This window comes from Pezoporus occidentalis, unplaced genomic scaffold (genome assembly GCF_034315485.1).
Source record: "Pezoporus occidentalis ecotype Australia unplaced genomic scaffold, CSIRO_AGI_Poc_V1 ctg118, whole genome shotgun sequence".
Taxonomy (NCBI): Eukaryota; Metazoa; Chordata; class Aves; order Psittaciformes; family Psittacidae; genus Pezoporus; species Pezoporus occidentalis.
The window spans coordinates 2878939-2901906 of NW_026912972.1; the positions used below are offsets into that span (position 1 = coordinate 2878939).

General features: G+C 45.8%; 1 long non-coding RNA gene across 1 annotated transcript; it reads right to left on the bottom strand.

The window, feature by feature from the left end:
• Nucleotides 1-580: 580 nt before the first annotated feature.
• Nucleotides 581-21624, bottom strand: LOC134175703 (uncharacterized). The gene is made up of 4 exons (XR_009969113.1): nt 21544-21624; nt 4419-4494; nt 3514-3598; nt 581-882 (listed from the first exon to the last, which is right to left on the bottom strand). It is a non-coding gene; the product is annotated as an uncharacterized LOC134175703 (long non-coding RNA).
• Nucleotides 21625-22968: the final 1344 nt, after the last annotated feature.

Sequence of the window (22968 nt, forward strand, 5' to 3'; positions counted from 1 at the left end):
GCCAAAGCACCATCCTGCTGTGCAGTGTGGCCCCTGGGACCTGAGGATAGAGCAGGGCAGCAGGAAAGGAGAAATTGTTCAAGAAACATTCTTGTCTGAATTTGCTGTTTTGCTAAAATCAGTGTTTGATGGAGCAGTGATAGCTTCCCACCAGGACCTGGGGACCACGAGCTCCCCAGGACCCCAGCAGAGGTGATATTAGCCCGACATAGACATGAAATGCTTGCATATCTGGGGCAGACAGATTGCGTGTGCTGCCATTAGATGTATTGTCTTAGCCAGAAGAGAGACAGGAGGTAAGAACTTTCTTTCTCTACCGCTTTATCTGCCCTCTGCAGGATTGCCAGATTATGCAGAAACACCAAGCAGCAGACAGTGAAATGTTTGCATTGCATTTGCATTGTTTACAGAGAAGAGTAAAACATGTTCCTTTTGATTGAATGTACTTATAACCGTGAGGGAGAAAACACTCATGCATGGAAGGTAGCAGTAACCGCTGAATAATTTCCAAGTGCTGGTCCACAGCATGCTTCTACCACGGCCTGAGCTGGCCTCCAAGTCCTCAAGGGCAGCAGGAGAACTATGAGCTAACCCTGGCAAGCCCTGGCTTGCCCACAGCAATACACTCACTGACTTCAGGGAACAGGGCTCAGGCCCAGCAAGCATGCCAACATGTCACTCCAAATGGTCCATGGATTTATTAAGTCAGCTTTGGTGAGTGCAAAGCTGTGTGTATCTGTGAGGCTGGGAGTGATGGATCATTCTGGCTGGAGGAGGCCTCAGGTGTCCTGCTGAGCGTGACTGCTGCTCTACCCTCAGCCCTGTGGTCTCCAGGTAGTTTAAGCTCAGTGGGGTTCCTGTGGAGTCTTCCTGCACGTGTGGCTGTGTGACAAGGAAAAATGGCTCAATCTCAGTAACTTTACTGTTCCTGCACCATAAAAGGAGTTTGGTTCTTCTGATGGGTTTTGCAGCCAGGCAGATTTGCAAAGAAGCTTGCAGGTGGCTTAAAGTTGTGCATTTGCTATGTAAATCAATACTGGCAGCTATTTGCTTTGCAGCACAGAGGCTGAAACACCTGAGGCTGTGAAGGCTCCCCAGGCACTGCAGAGGTCTGCCTCTGCTCCCTTCATCTCAACCAGGCTGGTAAGACCAACAGCAAGCTTTCACCTCCTGACAAGCACCAGTTTGTTCTCAGCAAAAAACTCACTGCTCCAAGTGACCTGTACCCACAGAGCAGCTTGGCTTGTACCCTCCATTACCTCCCTGACCAGCATGCCTGTGGGAAGAGCATTAGGCAGCCAACCCCTTAATGCTGTAGATGGGATGGAGAGGTCCAAGAGCATTTGCAGAGTGCTGCCACAATGATGCATGGGGAGACATCCCTCCCTGGTGGGGATGCTGGTGCATGGGCCTTGCACCCCAGCACTATGGCCAGGCTCAGCAGGCTTTGCTGAGAGCACACGGGTCTGAACTCTGGGTCTGGGCAATTCAGTCTTTCTCACCACATTTGTTATCCCATCACCCCTGGCTAAATGTGATGGAGAAAGAGAGTGCATTCTGGTGAGCAGAAAGGATCTCAAAGCATCCAACCACTAAACACAGGAGAGAGGATGGAGATATTAAACACCTAATTAATTCAACTGATTGCGCTTTGTATTTCATTGGAATCCATGTGCTCTTCTGAATCTCTGTTTGTAAATGGGGTAAAGACCCATCAAGCTTTAATGGTGTGGAAGAACTTTACAAGGTGGCTGTCTGAGAATGCAATAGTTAAAATAAGTTAGACTCCAAATTTAACAGGGCTCTGAATAACGAACTATTCAGAGGTGGGTACCTTTGTACAGGGAAGCAGCTTCGTTTCAGTCAAATATAGAGGAGAAACAATGGAGCATGTTTCCTGTCACATTAGAAAGATTCCATAGCTTTTAATAAAGACAAAAAGAGGAGGAGTAGGTGAATATTTTAGAAGCTATTATTCAAATATCACAGTTTCAAATGGTATCTACAGTAACTTAAGACTAATTTTGAGGAGTAGCATCCATAACACAATGGACAAGCTACGTCTCCAGCAGCTCCTTTCAAGTTGGAGAGCAGAGAGAAAATTTGGAGGCCCTGGATAGTACAATGGGCTCAGCCATCCCAGTCTTCACTGCCTTTCTGAATAACACAATGTGCTTGCAACCCCATCAGCAGAGTGAGGACTGGAGGGAGTTCGGATTAAAACTGGAAGGCAGGCAAAAGATGGGAGGAGACGCTTTGACTAAGCTTCCCTGGCAAACCAGTGCCAACAAATAAATCTCAACCTTCTGATCCCCAGGAGCAGGCAAGCACCCTGTATTGCAGCACAATACCACTGCAGCCTGGGGCTTTGCTTACAGTCTGCACCGAAGAGGAGGAGGCAGGGGAATGTCACTCAAGTCCTACGTCACTCATCAAACCAACACAGATCAACTCGCAGAAGCTGGTGACAGCATTAACGTTCAAAGACCTGCCAGGAGAACATGAAAGGGTGAGAAATGGGGTTTCTACACTGCTAAGAAGGTGTTCCTGCATAAAGGGGAAGAAACAAAGAAACAAAGACAGGGAAACCAAAATGCAGACCTCTGCACATGACATCCTGTGCTGGTTTTGTCCTGGGTAGAGTTAATTTTCTTCACAGTAGATAGTATGGGGCTGTTCTGTATCTCTGCTGGAAAGTGTTGAGAATTCAGGAATGGTTAAACCATGACACATCCTATTGAGCTTAGAGTCCCTGTTGTCAGACCTGATAGCTGGATGAGAACAAATGGGAGATTGCCCTGAATTGAATGATGTTTTAACTCATTCAGCAGTGCAGGTATCTTGCCCGTTTCACACCGTTCTCTCAAAATCCACCTGCACGCCACACTGCTGCAAAGCTGCAGTGAGATCCCACAAGATTGCCCTGGGATGACAGAGAGCAAACCCAGCCACCACCATGCTCTGGGCTGCGTCACCAGGAGAAATGTGCCTGTCTTGTCCCTGTGCCGCGCCTCAGCCCTATCTGCTCCCCTTGGCAGAAGCAGCTTTCATATCCCCTTGGGCAGGTTTCTCACCTGCTCTCTGCTGTGTGAAACCTTTGACACATGCTGGTTTTCCCTCCTGGGAAGCTCCCAACTGAATGAACCCCAAGTCTGAGTGGGAACAAGCCTGAACAGGCAAAGGTTCACACTGAAGCAAGTCAGTGGCTGGGACACCACCTGGTTCACAACTGCCCTGATCATGTTGTCTTTCCCATCTGCAGAGCCTCCCTGCTCTTCTGCTGTTTAAGAGAGGTCTTACACCTGTTTAGGGCACCCCAGCAGGGTTTGGTGGTAGCCTAGGTTTTGGAGTAAGCATGGAGGTGCTAATACCACTGGAGGCAGGAGGAGCTCACAGCCACAGCCCCTTTGCAAGTCCAGCTGGAGACCAGAGAAGATTGCTGTCTTGAGGAAAAGAAACCATTTGCTCTTCATCCGTACCACTAATGACAACAGAAACTAGATTTATTCTTACCTTCCTCTGAGTGCAGACAGCCTTCTGAAACCATCCGAGCACACACCTCTTCTTGTGGTTGTCACTGGCACAAGCTTCACTGTGCCTGCCAAACACATCGTTGTAAAACTCATTTCTTCTCCTGCCTCATTTGTGGCGGGAGGCTGGGATTGCTGCTAAGGACTACCACAGGGGCCTCTGAGGACACTACCAATGCAGCACAGCCAGAGGCTTTTCTTCAGCTACCAAGAAATGCATTTCTCAAGCCCAGCGGTGTATGGGACATTACCCCAAATGAGAATTTCTGCAAGGTACAGTGCCTTGTGCATTGGAGGACCTCCAGGTTGAGCTGGAATAAAATCTCTCCCTGGCTGAAAAGCACAAGGGCCTGGACTCACTCAGCAACAATGGAAATCTCTATGGCCACCCAGGGAGAAGGGAAATGACTTTGCAGGGTTCTTGGCTTTCCCTCTTCCCTGTCACACCATCTAGCTCACAGAGACTGCAGCAAATTCATCCTCACTTTCAGAGGGCTTCTCTATCTGGAGGCAAGAGGCTGAACAAAGCCTGCCTTCAAATGCCATACGCCACCTAGAGGAAGGGATAAGGTGGTCAGGGATCAGCAGTCCCATAAGACTCAGCTGCCCTGAACCAGCAAATGCTGGGCTGTCCCCATCTTCCCTTGGTCCATGCTGTGGGCATGACTGCTCCTCCTTGTGTTATTGTCCCCACTGCTACACTCCTGACCCTTACCCCTAACCGTGCTCCATCCTATTCCTGCTGCATGGAGGCAACAGCCTCTCTATGGATGCACAACACTGGTTTCTACCACTGCCCTTCCTGTGAAGGAAGGAGCCAGAGCTACACCCTTCCTCAAAGCCCCTTTGCAACACGGCATCCACGCAGTCTGCAGTGTGCTTGTTCACCCCACATGACTGTGTGTCAGCAGACATCACCGCTGTGTACCATCCATGCTGTAAGCTTCCTCACTTCTTTCTGGACCTAAACATGAAGGAAATAAAAGACAGATTTAGGACACTTGACGTAAAATTGGAAGCTTTCTGGTTAGACAGGGGCACTGACAACTCAGTCCTCTTGTTCCCACACAACCCAGCCTGAAAAAGAGCAAGGGGTGACTCTTCAACTTCCTTAACAGTGCAAAACCTACGGAAGGGATGAGTTGTACAGAATCCAGAAGAACAGAGATTGCAAAGAGTCAAATTTGCTGATAATACACTACTTGCAAAACAAGCTTCTGCTATTCCCCTCTTGACACAGCGTCTGTTGCCTACTAGGGCAATCATATCCAAGTGTAATTGTCTAACAATTGTTCGGCACTGAGAAAATAGTTCTGATTACAGGCATTAACACGTTTAGGCATTAAGCTTCCTCACTGTAATTACCCTTGAGCTTAGTCTCGCAAATGAATTAATGTGCTGATCGCCTGGACTAATAGAACCAGCAAAAGGGTGATGAATTGCTTCCAAATCAGATAAAATCAAGCGTGACATCATTTAATTAATTTCAGGGCTTGGAGTGAGGAGAAAGGGGGTCAGCATGATGCTGAGAAGAAATGCATCTCTCCCTTAGTGATTTCTTTGGAGACAGAAAGACTCAAATAGGGGAGGATGGGGCTGGGGAGAGGGAAGGTGCACACCAGGTGTGAAAGGGGTTGCTGGAGATGGGGCTGTATTATTTCAGTGTATGAGCATGCAGCAGCATGTGGTACAGCTGATACAGGTGCAATGGATGGATTTCTGGGTATGAACAGATGCACTGCTCACCTTCTTCTGATTCCGAGTCATTCCCCAAGCACCAAGACCCATGTGGAAACTCTGTTCCTCCCGCAAGCAGAGGTGGCTCTTGGCCTTCCCCAGGGTCACAGTTCCCCCATGGGACCTGAGTGCCTGAGGATGGCATTGCCAAAAAAACACTGTCCTTCGTTCTGTTTCTGGGTTGGGATCATTTGCCAGGCTGTCAGCACAAGGCCAGGATCTGGGCTGGCCATTGCTACTGCAAGCAGATAGACTGTTACCCTCCGTGACTTCTCCCCTGTGAAGGACCTCCTGACAGTGCTCATTTTAGAAAGGAACAAAAGGGGTCGATGGAAAGGACATGGCAGGGCTCTGGGCTGCTGCTGCTGCTAAGTACAGACTCTCTCAAATTAAAGCTTCCCCTCGGATGGCTGCCCACCTGTAAAATACAATGGCATCATAGAAGGAGTTTGTACCTGACAGGGTTACAGGCAGAGCTGTTACCTTGCAGCTCAGCAGGCAGCAATCCACCACCTATTTCAGATGTTGCATCACACAGATATCCTAACCAAAGAGCCACCAAGAGAGAATGGCTTGTAAATCAAAGGTCTCCGTTACAGCTTACACAAAAGCAGAGTAGCTTTTACATATACATCTGGGGATGCACCCTTCACAAAGACACTCAGTCCTGCACTTAGGCCAGTTGAAACATATGTTGGCAGCACACAGACACATATCTGCTGCCTACAGACAAACAGGCCCTAACCTCTCCTAAGTAAGTGTAGAAGCAAATGCTAACATAAAATACATGTGCATGGATGCACGCAGATTATAACAATACGCAGCCAAAACATATAACCCTGGGCCTGAGGACAAGGATCATCTTGGAACATCACTGCTGACTTCAGCAGGAGCTGCATAGGGCCCACAATATTTTGCTGCCTGTTTTGATCTATATTTGATTTAGCTGAGTTTTGGAGCAGTGGAGGGAAGGAGGTGATGAGACCTGTGAAAGCTAAAGTTGAAGATAAGAAACTTTTCACTCTCAAAAGTGTGAAGAGTCAGCACGCTTTATCGCAGAGCCTGGCTGCCCCTTTGACAGCAAAGGAGAGGAAACAGGAAGCCAATTCCCTGTTGTTGCTGAGAACGATAAACTCTGGAGCTTCCCTGCGACAAGACTGTTTCTTGGGCTCTGCCAGAGATCACAGGTCCAGCAGCCCCATATCAACACCCTCTGGCAGCATTTGTCATTGTCTTGGATATTTTAATTCATCCAGTCGCCCTGGGGACAGTGCAGCTTATGACTCCATTTGTTTGATGCAGCCTTACAATAAATCCGGTTAGTGGAGCAGAGAGTGCAGGTTACAGTCACTGAGATATAATATAGATTCCCTATTTCCAGAACCTCATCTTGCAATGCATCAGGCACCTCCTGAGATGCCAACAGCTCTATTTCCCCATTCTATAAGTGAGAACCAGCACACAACAGCAAAGAGCACCAGCAGCCAGGCACTAACTTCCACGCATGCAACGAGTTTGAAGGTCCTGATTTTCCTTTGCTAATGGTGATCTATACATATTATTGCAGTCTCACCACTGGCACCTTCACAGGCAGACAGAGATGAAGCTGGTCCTGGAAAACACCCAACTGTCCCTGCCTTGTCCATCCAGCATATCACAGAGATGCCAGTTCTGATAGCTCTGGAGGTGCTGAGAGTCCTACTGTGCTCTTGGTGAGAGTAGCTCATCACACTTGTCTTTCTCCCATGCTAATGAACACATGGTGCACATGCTAGGGCCCAGTTTCTTTCAAAAACAAACCCAAAGAAACACTAGATCCAAATGGTGCCACATGTTCACATCATTGGCACTGACATCTTTTGCACTGCTGGAGAAGCAGCTCTGCACTTTGGGAGCAAGCCAGCTTTAGGGATACAGAGAGATGGAAGGGAAAGCAACAAAGTGGTGGCTGAGAACTGACTTTTAAAGGCATGTAACCCTCCTGTCAAGGTGGGATGAACTTAGAACCCGTGGGATTTATGCATCTGAGCATCATAGGGGATCTGGGGCTTTTCCTGCACTTCAGCTCTCCAGGTGTAAAGAAGTAGGAATAAAATAATCCCCTGTCCCTGAGGGATGCTCTGTGTGGAGAGGTTTATGAAATGCTCACAAACTGTGCTTCAGGGAGGGTGCTCTTGTCAGCATCTTGCAGGGGTTTCTTGGCAGCATGACAATGTCATGGCACTCTCTAAGTGCAAGAGAGGGATTTGCTTTTACAGTATAACTTTTGCCAAACAATTAAGGTGAAGAGCAATACTTTAAGTATTAAACACACGGAGTAAAAAGAAATGTTTAAAAGGCACACAGTTGGGGTGGGTTTTTATGAGAATAGATGTTGCTCTGCATGTTACGGTAAGAATTCTTGCCTTTACTGATCATAAGCTTCAATGCAAACTGTGCAATTATTACCAGGGACTTTCTTCTTCTCCCGTTATGTATTACCTGCACCTAAGAGATCCAGAATTGAAAGGATCTATGCTTTCTTAACTTAACAGTTGTTTGTAGGACTTGCTCTGTGTGCTTCTTATTTTACTTTTGTCATAATTTAACATAGTCTGAGATACATAAAAATACAAAAAGATATATAAAAATGCATTATGCACTTATTGCCCACTGTCTTTGAAACCTGCATCAAACTCACGAATGACAGGGAAAGACAGGAAATCACACTGTGCTCCACATACCTTTTTCCATTTCCCCAGGACTCCTTTAATCACTTCCCAGCCAGAACGTAAGGTACTGGAGACAACCTCCTCTAACCTCTGCTGTCATCCAGCCCACAGATATCAAATGGAAGGCATCACAGAAGATGCCATGGAGCAAAACCAGCCAGTCTCTTGCCACATGGATACTCCTTTCCTGTAGTCTCCCCAAAGCCCATTGCAGGTGGGGTACTTCCTGCACTTCCTTGTTTCAGGAATATAAAACCAAAATAGGCAGCAATCTCTGAGGCCCTGGTCCTGACCCCAAACCAAGACACCACATGGTTTCCATAACATCCTCATAGGCAAGCCCAGAGAGTGTGGGCTGCACAAGCAGACAGTGACAGGGATTGAGAACTGGCTGAATGGGAGGTCTCAGAGGGTTGCGATCAGTGGTGCAGAGTCTGGTTGGAGACCTGCAGCTAGCAGTGTCCCCCAGGGGTCAATACTGGGTCCAGTCTTGTTTAACTTATTCATCAAAGACTTAGAATCATAGAATCATGGAATAGTTAGAGCTGGAAAGGACCTTAAGATCATCCAGTTCCAACCCCCCTGCCATGGGCAGGGATGCCTCACACTAAACCATGTCGCCCAAGGCTCTGTCCAACCTGGCCTTGAACACTGCCAGGGATGGAGCACTCACAGCTTCCCTGGGCAACCCATTCCAGTGCCTCACCACCCTTACAGTAAAGAACGCCTTCCTTATATCCAATCTAAACTTCCCCTGTTTCAGTTTTAACCCATTACCCCTTGTCCTGTCACTACAGTCCCTAGTGAAGAGTCCCTCTCCAGCATCCTTAGAGATTCTCCTCAGCGAGTCTGATGATGAAATGAAACTGGGAGGCGTGGCTGATACCCCAGAGTGCTGTGCTGCCATCCAGAAGGATCTAGAGAGGCTGGGAAGATGAGCAAAGAAGAACCTTTCAAAATTCAGCAAAGGCAACTGCAGGAGGTGCCTATAGTCCCCTGGAGTACTGTGTCCAGTTCTGGGCTCCCCAGTACAAGAGAGACATGGAACTCCTGGAGCAAGTCCAGCAAAGGGCTATCAGAATGAGCAAGGGTCTGGAGCATCATTCCTATGAAACTAACTTCCCAAGACAAAACCTATTGGAAACACAGGCTTTGGCACTACCACCAAATGCAATAGCTGGGGGGGTGATGTGCTGGACCTAGTCTTTGGCTCAAATCATATGGGGGGGGTGGGGGGTGGTAATCTGGATTCTTAGTTAATCTGGATTTGGAGTCATGTCCTAAACTGTCCTGAGACCTGGGGATTGTGTGCAAGCCCTGCCTTAGGAAGTCTAGGAGGAAACAAAAACACAAGAAAGCCACACTGAACGCCAGGTCCTATCCTTGCAAACACAACACACAGTGTTTGCATTTTTGCGTGTGGTATGTTAATATTCATGTATTTATATGCTGCCAGCCTCGGGAGCAAGCAAACGTCCTCTAACTGCGCCTTCAGGCTGGTCAAGGTAACTGACCTTTTTCATTAAGTGCTTCCAAATTTCCAATCTACCCACGGATGTGAAAAATCTGTGCTAATTACAAGCCTGTCCGTAGGCCAAAAGTGCAGCGGGGAGATGGGGGGGGGGGGGGGTGCTGAGCTTTATTTAAAGGCACAGCATCAACCTCAATGGGGTTTTTGGCTTGCACTAACACAGTGTCCAGGGCTCTGTTATTCAGGTAGGGTTATTTTAAAACAGAGCCAAAAATCTGGGAGTGCTTGAGGTATTGGGAGCTGCCATTGACTCAGATGCCAAGCTCCTTGAGCCACCCTCTCCATGGCTCCCTCTGAGTTTTGTCCCAGTCCATTCTGCATGCTGAACATCTGGTACCCTCGTGTCTGGTTTAATAACATCCCAAACTACGGGCATGCAACACTTACAAATAGTGCTTAACACATAATGGCTTATTAATGTAACACATACCATAGGAGAAGCGATATGAGCTCTTTCCCTTTCATATCCTTTGTAATAAAGCACATTTTGAAACTTGCTGACCTTTTTTCTTCCCCCCCCACCTTTTGTTTTTTCAGACTTCCCTGGCAGTATGTAGAAGAAAGCCATCAGTGTGAAGTGGAATATAATGCAGTTTATTACCATTAACAAGGGAATGGCATATAACTCTAAGGAGACAAAGCCTCAAGTGAGCTATGAAGGTCATTTTCTTGCATCCAGAAAGAAAATGTAGCAACGGCTGTGTCATGCTTCCCATTTCAGAGACAATGGGGGCTGCTTTCAGTTTTATTGTAATAAACAGTAAAAATGACGTTTTTTTTCTTTCAGGTGGAATTCCACACAATCAGTCCTCCCCACTTTGGAGGGACTGCAGGTGAGTATCTGTCTGGATTTTCCAGTGTTATTTATATTCCTCTGGACTTGATGGTTGGTTTGCTCATGAATCTTTAGGAGACACAAAGGCTCAACTGCATACCCAACCACTGCTTCTGGGTATTCATCTCCTGGGAACACTCAGACATCCCAGTGGGTAAAAGCTGAAACAGCAAACTCACAGACTTGACCATTATTACTAGGGATACCTCAAGAGCCCTCCAATGATCTTGTTGTTTCAGTCTGGGGAAACCAGGCTTTCCTGTGTTCCCTCCTCCCTGCTTCATGCAGCCATGAACCTTAGAGCAAGGTAAAAAGATGGCAATGCTGTGCTTAAGCCAGTGTGGCATCAACAGGTCACTGGAGGGACCAGGATGTAGATTACACTAGACAAATGTACAAGGCTGAAGAAAACAGGTCAAGCCTTAGGTCATGAATATCAATCTCCTTTCCAGCTGTTACTCTATTAGAGGCAGGCCAGTGCTGCTCTAGCAATCACTGGAAAACAGCACTGATGCTACTCGCCCAAAACAGTTTTCCTTTTTGTCCCTGGAGCACTCCTTCTGCAGCTCTCAGATCACAGATAACTGGGGTGTTACTAGGATGAGATATATACCCCATATCCCCATTCCCTGGTGCACCTCTCTACAACCGCCAGACAGCCTGGGGGAGGGCAGATGGGTTGTACCTTCCTTCTCCTCCTCCTTTTCCTCAGTCCTCAGAGGTTTTTACTTTGGCCATGCTAAATGGCTCAGGTTTTGTGCTCTACAGCTGTGGTAATTCACGGTTTCCTTGCGTTTCAAAAGGAGTATCTTCCTTTAGTGAGATGATGGAGGAAAGTAAAACCTAGTGTTTTCCCTCACATCACCATCTTCCCCTCCAGTTGCAAATGGTGTCAGAAAGTGTTGTGGCATTATCAGCAGCTATTCTACTTTCAAAATAATGACAATGAAACACTGTTGATTAAGAAGCTCCCGGTCTCCTTATTTGGGGTAGGAAGGTAAGGCGCACATAAAATAACTGGTGGCCACTTTAGACTTGAAAGAGAAAAGCCCACAGCAAACAACAAATGCTGAAGGGCATGATGGGTCCAAAAGGAAGAGCAGGCTGATGGTGAGCAAGGAAGCAAGCAAGCAAGCAGTGAGCTCTGCCTGCATGCACAAGGGAGCCGGCACTGAACATACTGTGTATTCACAGCTAAATAATTCTCCTAAGCTCTGATCTTGCTGCTAATGCACCAGAAAATAAGTAGTCTTTGAGGTTCATAGCTGGTAAATTGTCTTGACCCCACTTAAGTCAACAGAAGGATGCTGATGCAGACAGGTAAAGGATTTGACCCTATCCGCTTGCTTTGGATATTACCCAAATACCTGAGTATCAATTTCTTATCACTAACTAGTTCATCACTAAGCGATGAACATTTAACAGCTTTGCCAAACACTGCAATTTATCTTTTCTACTTGAAGTGTCAAATATCACCTTAGCAATGCACAAACAACAAAACTCAGGGAGCACCCTCAAGACTGATATTTACTGGTGCAAAGAAAACACTGGATTTTGTGAATATCAATCCTGAATTTTGATGCCATCCTTCAAAACAAGCTTTGCACGTACTCCCATCCACAGTTCCACTCAGCAAGTTGTACAAGAGTAACCTGGGGTTTATTCCCAGGGGAGAAGGAAGATAACCACATTGTCCATTCCAAGCTGGGAAAGACAAGACATTTTGGAAGAACCAGTCCTTCTATCACAATAATCATGGCCAGTGCTACAAGACACAGAGGTGTGTGCTCGGGCCAACATCACAGAATCAGCTAGGTTGGGAAAGACCTTTAAGACCATCACAGACCTGAACAAGCTACAACAGAAATTGTGGTAGGTCAGCATTACTGTGCCTTCCCAAAAGAACCAATCCAGTGAATATGGGGTTAAGCTAATTCTTCTTGTGTGAGGGCTGACAAGAGGCAAGACTCGGCTTCCGCCTCCAAATGACACCCCCAGTACATCCCAGCTTACCAACCTAGAGCTGTAAAACAGTGCTATTTGGATTAGTGTATCATCTGAGGAGAATAATGCTGCCAGTAGTACTAATGGTCAAGAGTCTTGGATAAAAGCTAGTCCCACTGAATGTAACAAAAGTACTCAAGAAATGCAAGCAGTAGAAAGCTCTGTCAAATCCAAAGCTTTGGCCATTCTTTCCCTATTTGGCCATATTCCTTCATCCATGCCACACTGAGCCCAAGCTGGTCTGAAGAGTCACAAGAGAAAATGCAAGAGAAACTCCTTTAGTTCTGTAAGTAACAAGCAACACTGTCATTGAGTAAAAAAGGAAAATTGTGTTCCTGGTGAATGTAGACCCACTATGTCTTTTTAGGTTTTCTCCAGGTTTCACTGCTCTGTGCCAGTGCAGGCTGGGATTTAGTCTTGCAGCAGCTTAATACAGAAAAAAATGCTTTTCCTATAAGATATTGCTGATTATGGGTCCTAATCTGCCACCACTCCGAGACACAAGAAATACTTTGAGTACAAAGTAACAACCCTAATACTAACTTTCTTGATTTACCAAAATATCTATTTCATGTGCTTACTTTTATGTGCTAATATATAGTAATTCTGATACTTTTCCTACACTCACCCTTCTATCTCCCTGAAGTGTTGATCTGGTACTGAAAATCCGTTCTCTTTCTCTCAATTCTCCTTCTTCCTTAGTCAAGAACTGAACTGATGACCTTTGGGGATAAACAGGGACATTGCAGCTACAAATTTGAAGAGAAAAGACAACAGTTATTATCCCAGCTTCACATACAGCTAGCCCTATGAATGCTCCCTGGCTGATTGGCTCATCCCCTCAGTGCTTTTCATTTTAATTCCTTTAAATTACTGCTAAGCAACCCTGCAAATTGTCTGATGCCAAGTGCCTCCCTTGCCTCCTAGGGAAGCCAGCAGGAGTTTCATTGGTATGGTTCTCCAAGGAGAGAAGAATTGGGACTACTGCTCTGAGCACAGAAACCAGTGGTCCCTGGTTCATGACAGGTTGTTGCCATGTTTCCTTAGTGCAAAAGAAGCCAAACAAATCCAGAGAGCAACTGTATTTACACTTCTGTTACCTGTTTGCAGAGCAAAGAGCAATTAAGCTTTGTCATCACCCTTTTCAACTCACCAACCTCTGATTTCCACAAATTAAATGTGAGGTGCACATATTGGAGGTGTGGGGAATCCATTCCCCTTTGCTGGTCCTGCGGTGGTGCAGTTCCTGGCACCAGTGTGGAGCGCCTGCACTCTGGGATCCTGAACCAGCCGTCAAAGGTGTGGGGATGCAGTGACTTCAGGTCTGTGTGGCACAGGATGAGGTGACAGCACAGTGCAAGCCAAAGCTTGGTCTTTAGTATTACTGCATTTCCCAGAGCCTTTGCCTAAGACCTCTGCAGCTATCTAATAGGCATTTTATGCACAATTGTAATTTCTTTTTCATCTTATCTCTTTGGAAGCTTTTCAAACATGTGGGATTCTGCAGCCATATATAGATTTTACTGGGTCCTCAAGGGAAATGTCTCACATCAAAACAGCAGAATTACTGTTTAACATCAAGGAAGGAAAGTAAACACCAAAACATTCAGCTAAAATCCCCATGTAGGTGTAAGTGCAGATGATAGTAAGCACAGTGAGAGGAGACATGGACAGAGGAGCAGGGTCATGGAAGGATGGTGTCTGAAGGGTATTCACCACTGGGACTTACCGCCCCTGACAAAGGACTGAAACACCAAGTGCTGTGATCTCCTCCACTTGCCATTGCACCCCACTGCTCTCCTTGAGCAACTCCAGAAGAGCTGTGGGGTGCCCCGCTTGCAACATCTGGAAGGTTGAGGGTTTAAGTTCTTTTATTCTTTCCCCCTCAACCTTAAGACATCATCTGTGAGGCACAGAGCAGCTAGTATTTAAATATGTAAGAGCATCTCATTTTGGTGAGAGTGATGCCCCAGTGCTGTAAATCCAGCTTTATTTACTTATACATGGCACTTCCCCAACTACTACCATTCTGAACCACCCAAATCTGTCAGTCTAATGGAGATATATGGACAGTAAAAACATGCACTGGGAAACTACTGGCAGATTGTACAAAATGATCAGATTTAATCAGCTGATAAATTATTCACTCCAATTGAGTCAAACATACTATTTGAGTCTATTTATGGATGTCCGATTAGTGCAAGTAATTTTCCATCACTTTATTATGTTTGCTAATACATTATGAAAATCATGTTGTGATAATGGTCTTAGTTATTTTGTTGTATGAGCATACACTAGGAAGCTCATTCCACCCAAGGCCAGAGACACATTCCAGTGAGCTTCAGTTTAGTTACACACTGGTATGCTATTTCCAAGGGCTCCTGCAAAGAGCAAAGTTGCCAGCAGAGTGGGGATTTCATTTAAGGAAAGCCATTAAACTGCCAGGCTCTCTAAGTGGCACCACGCTATTTTCAGACACAACTGCCATTGCAACAAAGTGCAGGAAGAGGGCTGAGCTGGCTGCTCCCCAGACCTTGATGAATGTCTCTGGTGGCTGGACAGGGGACGTAGCAGTAAATTGGATCACGCTGTTGAGCGTTTGTGCAGTAGCACAAGGATGCAAGATGTAGTACCAGCACTTAATGCAGCAGAATGCCAAATCAAACCCTTGAGGCCATGGGCAGACCTTTGGAGTCAAAGGAGAGCATTTACAGAATGTCACGTTCAACCTCCCAAATGAGAGTGGCTTGAACATTTCATCCTGTTAGCCCTTACTGAGGGAATCTATAAACAACTGCATGCAGATATAAAAAGTAGCAACCACAGCAGCACGATGGAGAAAATCCTTGACTTCATCATGTCACCTTCTAATGCTTCCAGCCCATCATTTGTCCCAAAGCAAGGCTTGCACCTCAGAAGGCCACATATATTTTTTCCTAGCTTTGGTGTAGGTTCAAGGGAGTGCAGCAGCATTTGTCATGTCTGCAGAGCCCCAGGTACTCTGTTCTGGGCAGAGATGCATTTTTGGACAAGACCAAGCAGGAAAGAAGCTAGAACTAAAAAAGAGCTGGATGGCACAAGGCTGCCACTAAGCTGATGCCACTGTATGGCATCGAGTGGGGCAATCTCAGTATTCATCTCAATAACCCATGTCTAAAGGCCAACAGCAGCAGAGACCCTGCCACCAGCCTAACTCTTCTCTGCCCTCCCAGTCTCCTCCCCACAGCACAGAGCCCCCGGCTCCAGCCCCTGCACACTACTTACTACCTTTTTATTTTACACAAGGAGCTGTTCTCCCTTTCCTTCAGCCCATGGAAAACACTGGCTACTGAAACTGCAAAAGCTGTACTTGGAGGCAGCATACATGAAAGCAAGAAGAGTAAGCAGAAGCTGAGGAGCTTGACATCAGCCTGCCCCTAGGTGAGTGTCATGGTGATTACTTCCCTGCCCTAAGTTCTGCTAATGGAGCAGTGCAGAGTTCACCCATTTTTCATGTCTGCCAGGAAAGTCAGGAAGGTGAATCCATCCAAGTTTTAACCTTGCTTTGGCCATACAGTACTGAAAAGCCCTGTGCAAGACTGGGTTGAGACCCAAGCAGGGAAAGGCAGTGAGGTCCTCATTCTAGGGCCAACTGAAGGCACTGTGACAACCTGAACCCTCCAATTTCTAGTCAGTTTTTGGCATTGCTTCATTTTTTAACAGTTTTCCTCTTCTTTCTGTATTCTTTGGGGTTTGCAAGTGTGCTAAAGTAGATGGATCCAGCTGTGCTGCACAGCTGCCCCATCACTCACAGGACAGATGTGACTGGTAGTGCTTCAGGTAGACACAACTCTCCCAGCTACATCACTGCTGTAGGCCTGTGCTTGGGTTTTAGTAATGGAGAGAGGTGCTAGACTGACAGATGCCCTTTTCAGACCCTCAGGGAAACCCATGCTCCCACATACCGTTCATCTACCAGTAACCAACCTGCAAAAGATGAGAGGTAGCCCAGCCCCCATTTGAGGAACATGGACAAAAGAGTGTACAGCCCTATGGCTAATGGAGGGGGAGCTTCACACTCACCACTGCATTGCCTCCAGCCACCACTGCCAGCTGCAAACAGCCCAGGGTCCCTGGAAAGGTGATAGATCTCCCAGCAGCCACACTGCCCTCTTGGCCACAGGACAGGTCCAAGTCCCTCTCTCAGCATCATGCAAATGCCATTAAAGGAAGAAGGAGGCACTGGGAGTGAGGAGGCGGGGGGAACCTTTTGTTAAGACTGTGGAAATTTTCAGTAAAATGAAAACAAATTGCTCTAAGTAAACCATTTGTCACAGTCTGATTACTCTGCTGCCACTACGGGAACACCAATTTGTCATGCGAGATCAGGATAACAGCAGACTGACTGTACAAAATGGCACTCTGCCTTCTGGCTTTTTTGTTCGCAGTCAGTGAGGGCAGCAGGGATCTCCCACAGGTCCTTCCCAGTGCCCCATCCCTCCTGATGGTACGGGCACACACTTGGGCCCCTGCAGCCAGCATTGCACTGCTGACAGTCCCCTACTTCCCAGCAAGTACCTCTATCTCCTGGTACTGCAACCCCACCTCAGACCTGTCCAATATGCTGTTTTACCTGGTTATTCTGGCATGTCTACCTAGACCACAAGGTGTCCATGGCGGGGTTTACTTCTCACACTAGTTATTGGCATAATACTACCCTGAACTGAATCTAGGCACCTCAGAGTCCTGGCAAATTGATCATCATTTCTCTTACTCATTGCTAATGTCTCCTGTTTGCTACACCTTTAGGAACGCCACAGCTGAGCCTTCAGCACTTGCTGGCCCAGTCCTGACCCACATTTCCCTCTCATTGGTGATACCCAAAGAGATTCAATAATTTGTAGGCAGAACAATTAAAATAAAGCAAATATACACACAGAGAAAACAAAAATAGCTGCAAGGTCCACAATTAAATTGATGCTTAAAGGAGAGTTAATGTGAGGGAGCAAGGAGCAAAGATTAGCCAAAACATGTAACACATGGGAAAACAGCAGAAGAAATCCCAAGTCCAAGAATTAACCCCCTTAGCTTCACTGTCCATAGCTAATAAACAACTATTGGAGTCTTCCCTGCTTGTGCCCCTCTGGAATTATGCAGCAGGTTGCAATGCTGAAACAAAATCATTATGTCCAGTCCAAATGAAAATATCTTTCAACAAGGAAATACTTCAAATGTCATTTTAGGTAAAATGCTCCTTTCAGTCCAACACAAAATCCTTCACCTCATTTCCACGTTATCGATATTTTTTCTAAACCCCTTCTCTTTTTAAATTGGTAGGTCAATATTGAAATAAAGAAATACCTTTCTGAAAGGAAACAAAACATCGAACACGTTTTTGTTTGCAAACCACAGGAATGAACTGAGAATTTCCTCTTTCTTTAACAAATGAAAAGGGGAAAATCAGAAAGATTTGAAGTTTCAGAACCTCTCCATTCACATTTTGGGGTTATTAGGACTTGCTGGATCCCCACTGAATCATAGAATGGTTTGGGTTGGAAAGGACCTTAAGATCATCCAGTTCCAAGCCCCTGCCATGGGCAGGGATGCCTCACATTAGACCATGTTGCCAAAGGTTTTGTCCAACCTGGCCCTGAACACTGCCAGGGATGGGGCAGCCACAGCTTCTCTGGGCACCCTGTGCCAGTGCCTCAGCACCCTCACAGTAAAGAACTTCTGCCTTATATCCAACCTGAACTTTCCCTGTTTCAGTTTGAACCCATCACCCCTTGTCCTATCACTACAGCCCCTGATGAAGAGTCTCTCTCCAGTATCCAACCAGCACATGATGTCAGTTCTCTTCCATTTCTGATATATTCACTATTTGTCAAGTGCTTTTCCTACTGCTACTCTGGGCAGTCTCTGGCCAGTAGCAGGCAGGACCTGTCACCCATCAGCACTCTTCTCATCCACAGAGTCCTGATCCAAGTCTGTACATAAAGCTGCAAAAGCTGGGAGAAAGAGGTGAGGAGGAATGCTATTAAAAAAAAAAAAATAAGGGAATGGGAACATTTCATGCCAAGAAAAGGCAGAATGCTCCCCAAATTATATAGATGCCTCTTCATTCTCACACATGGCACCCAGAGCCCCCAGGAATGGCACTGAGTCTGCAACAACAATGATCCACTCTGCCACACGGGTCCCCATGATGCTGAGCCACCAGGCTGGTGAGATGAAGCATTTAATGGAAACTTGCTCAATGCAGAGACTGGAGGCACTTGTCACAGTGGAAAATGCCCTAGTGAAGATAAAGCCATGTTCTGCACACTGAGATCACACCTCTGGGAATCAAACAGAACAGAAGTTTTAAGTCTTGGTTTTCCTCCTGTGTATGGTTGACCAGAACAAAGGCACCTCAGATTGGGTATCTTAAAATACCCAGACTCTTCTTAGGGCTGCCATGCAGATGCTGTACAGAGCTGAGGAGGTCTAGAGCAAGGTAAGACTCTTAGGGCAGTGCCAAACCACTAGGGCTTACTGCAGGGCTGTGGTGCAGAGCAGCATGCTGCAGTGTGTGGCATCGCATCAGCCCCGGGCTTAGCCAGCACAACAGCTAACTGCAGAAACAGACACACAAAGCTCCCACAGCAGTACCCAAAACGTCCAACTAGACTCTGCCAAGGGTGACAATGTTCCAGCCCAACAGGACTGGGAATGTTATACTGAGTATGAAGCACAAGGGTGGGAAGTCTGAGACTGAACAGAGAGCAGAGATGAAGCAGCATTCCCCTAAGGGACCCAGTGATGACCCGGGACTTTCATGTCAGAGTGCTGTTTGACACAACACACACACACACGCATGCACAAGTAAGATATACAGGTAATTAAACATGCCATAGGGCTCTGCTGTCGCAAGCATATAGCTGATATTCTTCCGTGGGATGTAATTCCTGCTGTAACATTCTGGATTCAAGGCAGGAATTATGGGCATAGTACATTTATCTAAGGGTTTCAAGGGGCTGTAAACATCAGCATTATCTTTGGTAAGGATAGCAGTTAAGATTTAAATTCTTAACTTGTTCTAGCAAAAACCTGACAGTAGCTCTAGCGTAAGCCATCCTATCCAACAAGTGTATGGGGGCTAGGAAGGGAAACAGGCAGAACCCAGCCCATTCTGCTGCTTTGGAAGGACCCCCAGGCACAACTCAGGATTTATGCATCTGACATCCCCCATGTACTAAAAGCATGATAGAGTCCACTGTGATTTATCCAGAGGTAAACATGACATCCTAAAGAATAATACCTGAAAAACTCTGGCTGCTCTTGAAAGCTGAACTGAGTAGTAGCTGTGGCTTTGTTTCACTGCTGAGTGGGATGGTTGCCAGCACTGTCCAGAACAAAATACTGATGAAGCAGCAAATATAGACTGGGACTTGACATCCTGACAACTGGATGCAGTGTGGTGGGGCTATGCCACACTACTCACTCAAGATGTAACGAATTATTATCGCCACCCTTTGACACTGCCATAAAGGTGCCTATTTGGGCATCATTTCACTTTGTGGTATTCCACAAGGGTTTGTCAACTCAGCAGCATAACATGAGTGGGGCAGCAGTCCGTTGGGCTGCTCTTGTTCGCTGAGGATTCCTGTCACAGCCCCTTAAGCACTAAACCTGGATCAGCAATGGGTAAGCAAGGAACCAGTTCCTGCCTGGTTTCCCAGCTGAGCAAAGACACTTTCTCCTCAACACTAGGATTCAGGAGCCCCTGGTTTGATTTGTAGAGCTCTGTTCTCCCCCCATGCTGACAGCAGGAATGAAGGTGAACTTAAAAAGCTGGGGAGTAACCTTTTGAGCTACATTGTTTTATAGGTGGAGATTTCACCCCTCATGTATTTGAAAAAACATTTAGCAGAACAGGACAGATCTATAGCTTAAGTTCCAGCTAAGTATTTATAGCAGTAATGATAATAAAGTAAACTCCTACTGATTTAAGCTTTGGTATTACTGACTGTAAGATAATGATACCTACAAGGAGATAATCATTTCCTAACAGTTTTCTTAATCCACTTTTATAAAGCTTTAAGAAGCCAATTCTCAGTCACAAGGATGAGCATGAGTTACTGCAGCTGAAGTTTTACAGGAAGGAAGCCAGATGATTATCAATAGTCCTGTAAGTTCTAATAAAACAGCAAGAGCTGGTTTCCTTATCCCACCTCTGGGTCAGTTCCAGAAGGCCACATACTCAAACCAACACAAGTGAAACACTGGCAAAAACAAGACAGTAAATCACAGCAGTGGGAGATCAAAATACAAAGGGGATTTCTTCCCCTCCCCAGAGACCATTAGCTATACCATGTTAGCTGCCAGCCTAAGTCATCAACTCACCTTCATCATACTAGTCGCAAGAATCTGTCAACAGCTGAGCACAGCTCTTGCAGTGAACACACTGCAAGGTAATGGAGAGAAAAGTGCTCATAATTCAAAAGGCAGGTTCAGTGTGTGCTTCTCTAGCTCAAAGAACACAGAAACTTTCCTCTTTACCATAGCCTTGCAAATTCCACTTGATCTGAAACCAACTTGCATTTTCTAAATGCTGCTGCTGAGCTTGAACTTCAGTGAAAGTCCATTTGCTAGAAACGAAAGTTGCCAATTAAAATCAGTCTGTTTATGTTGCTTTGGGGAGCTGAGGGGAAAAGAGAAAGGAAAAGCCAAATAACTCATTAAGTGATCTATATTGTGCCAGTACAGTTGGCAATTATAATTATCCTAATAAGACTTTTCCGCTTATATAAGCCTTTTCATTCAGGGATCTCAAAACACTTTGCAACCATTAATGATGTTAGCTTCATAACATTCCTGACCTCATTTATAGGGGAGGGAATTGAGGAAAAGAGAGAAAACACCACCACTTTCTATAAGATAGCTTTCATTTTCTAACTGCCTGTAAGGTTTATACCTGAAACTAAATCAGACTTGAAAATCAGGGTCAGTTCTGAGCTAGTAGTAGTCCCTGACTCACAGTGGTGTACAAAATAAATACTACCCAAAAGCTAGCGAGAATTGTGCGAGCAAGGAAGGCCTATCTGCAAACCTGCTGCAAAGAGCCTTGGGTCACTAAAATTTGTCACCCTGGAAATGTGGCAGACTGAAGGAGAGAGCTTCTGCCTCGGGTCCTCACACAAAACCATCCCTCCCTCTACCTCAAACAGTACTCACGTGTGGGATGGGCACTATCAGTGTCAGCTTCTCCAGATCCACAGCTCTTGGTTGTCTCCTTCTCTGAGAGGAAAAAAAGAAATAAAAGCAACATGAAATCCTGGGAAAAGAAAAAACAAACTGGAACAAATAGCCGAGCATGTTGAATATGTACACCGAGCAGGAAGTGGGGCTTGAGCAGCAGCCACCACGGATTTCATAGGAACAAATTGCGTCAAACTAAAATAATTTGTTCCTGTGAGAGGGTGATGATAGGTTTTGTAGGTATAAGAACGGGAGCAGATGTCACATATCCTGACTTTAGACATTGTTTTTTATAGTAGTCTTATAGCTGAATTAAAGAGGCATGGGAGTTTCACATTGCACAGAGAATGCAAAAGTGGTTAAAAGCAGTACTTGGAAAGCAGTTATGAATGTTTCAGCACTAAAATAGCAGTATGGACCCATGTGTTCCACAGGGAGCTACCCTGGGTCTAGGACTATTCAATATTTCCACTAATGATATGGATGATAAAACAGATAGCATGCTTATTAAGTCTGCACCAACCAGGGAAGAGCAACACATCCATCAGAGAACAGACTTGGAATTGAAAATGATTTCAATTCAATGATTCAATTCAACAAATGAAAGCTCTACCCCCAATCACCAAAATAAAACAGGACTTGTTTATTAACACAAAATTAAATAGGACTGAGGCCTTATTTTTGACTGTGAGGTACATGAAACAATCTTCCTGCTCTCTTCAGCAGGGAGCAGGGAAAAGGATCAGAGATCCCAAAACCAAAATCTATGTGGAAATCACTGCAAGAATTTGCATACTTTACCTAAAAGGGGAAAACTGAGATAGGACCCAATAACATTCTTTATCTATGGTAGAAACTCAGTTTTCTACTTCTGTGATGGATGCGGCAAGGCCTTTCAGAGAGGGGTTCAGAACAAACAAGAGAGGCTACTGCACTGGACTAACACAGTAACTATTAACCCCACAACACATTCCCCACTGGGCTCCTTGGGGAGAGTTTGAGTTTCTCTCCATGGACCATACAGGGTACCTTGTGAGATTAGCCTCCTTAAGGTAAAGTTGGCCTCTAGAAATGCTTCACCTGGGTTATATCTGTAAGCCCATTTGGGCCTGATGTAGGGTTGGTGTTGGAGGAAAAAGGGCAGCAGGCTTGTGCAGTAATTTGGGACCAGACAAGGTTCAAAAAGAGAAGAATTGTAGCTTCCATATGGGAGCTGAAAGAAGAATCCAGGCAAAGAGCAGAGGGCTAGAGTCAGTTGTTTCACAACAGAAAACCAAAATCCAGTTTGCCATATCTCCTAACTGCTGTTTTAGTTCAAACCATGCCAGCCATGTCACAGGAAGCAGATTGCCTCTTGAGAGCACTGATGACAGGGACACAAAGACGACATGAACTGCAAAA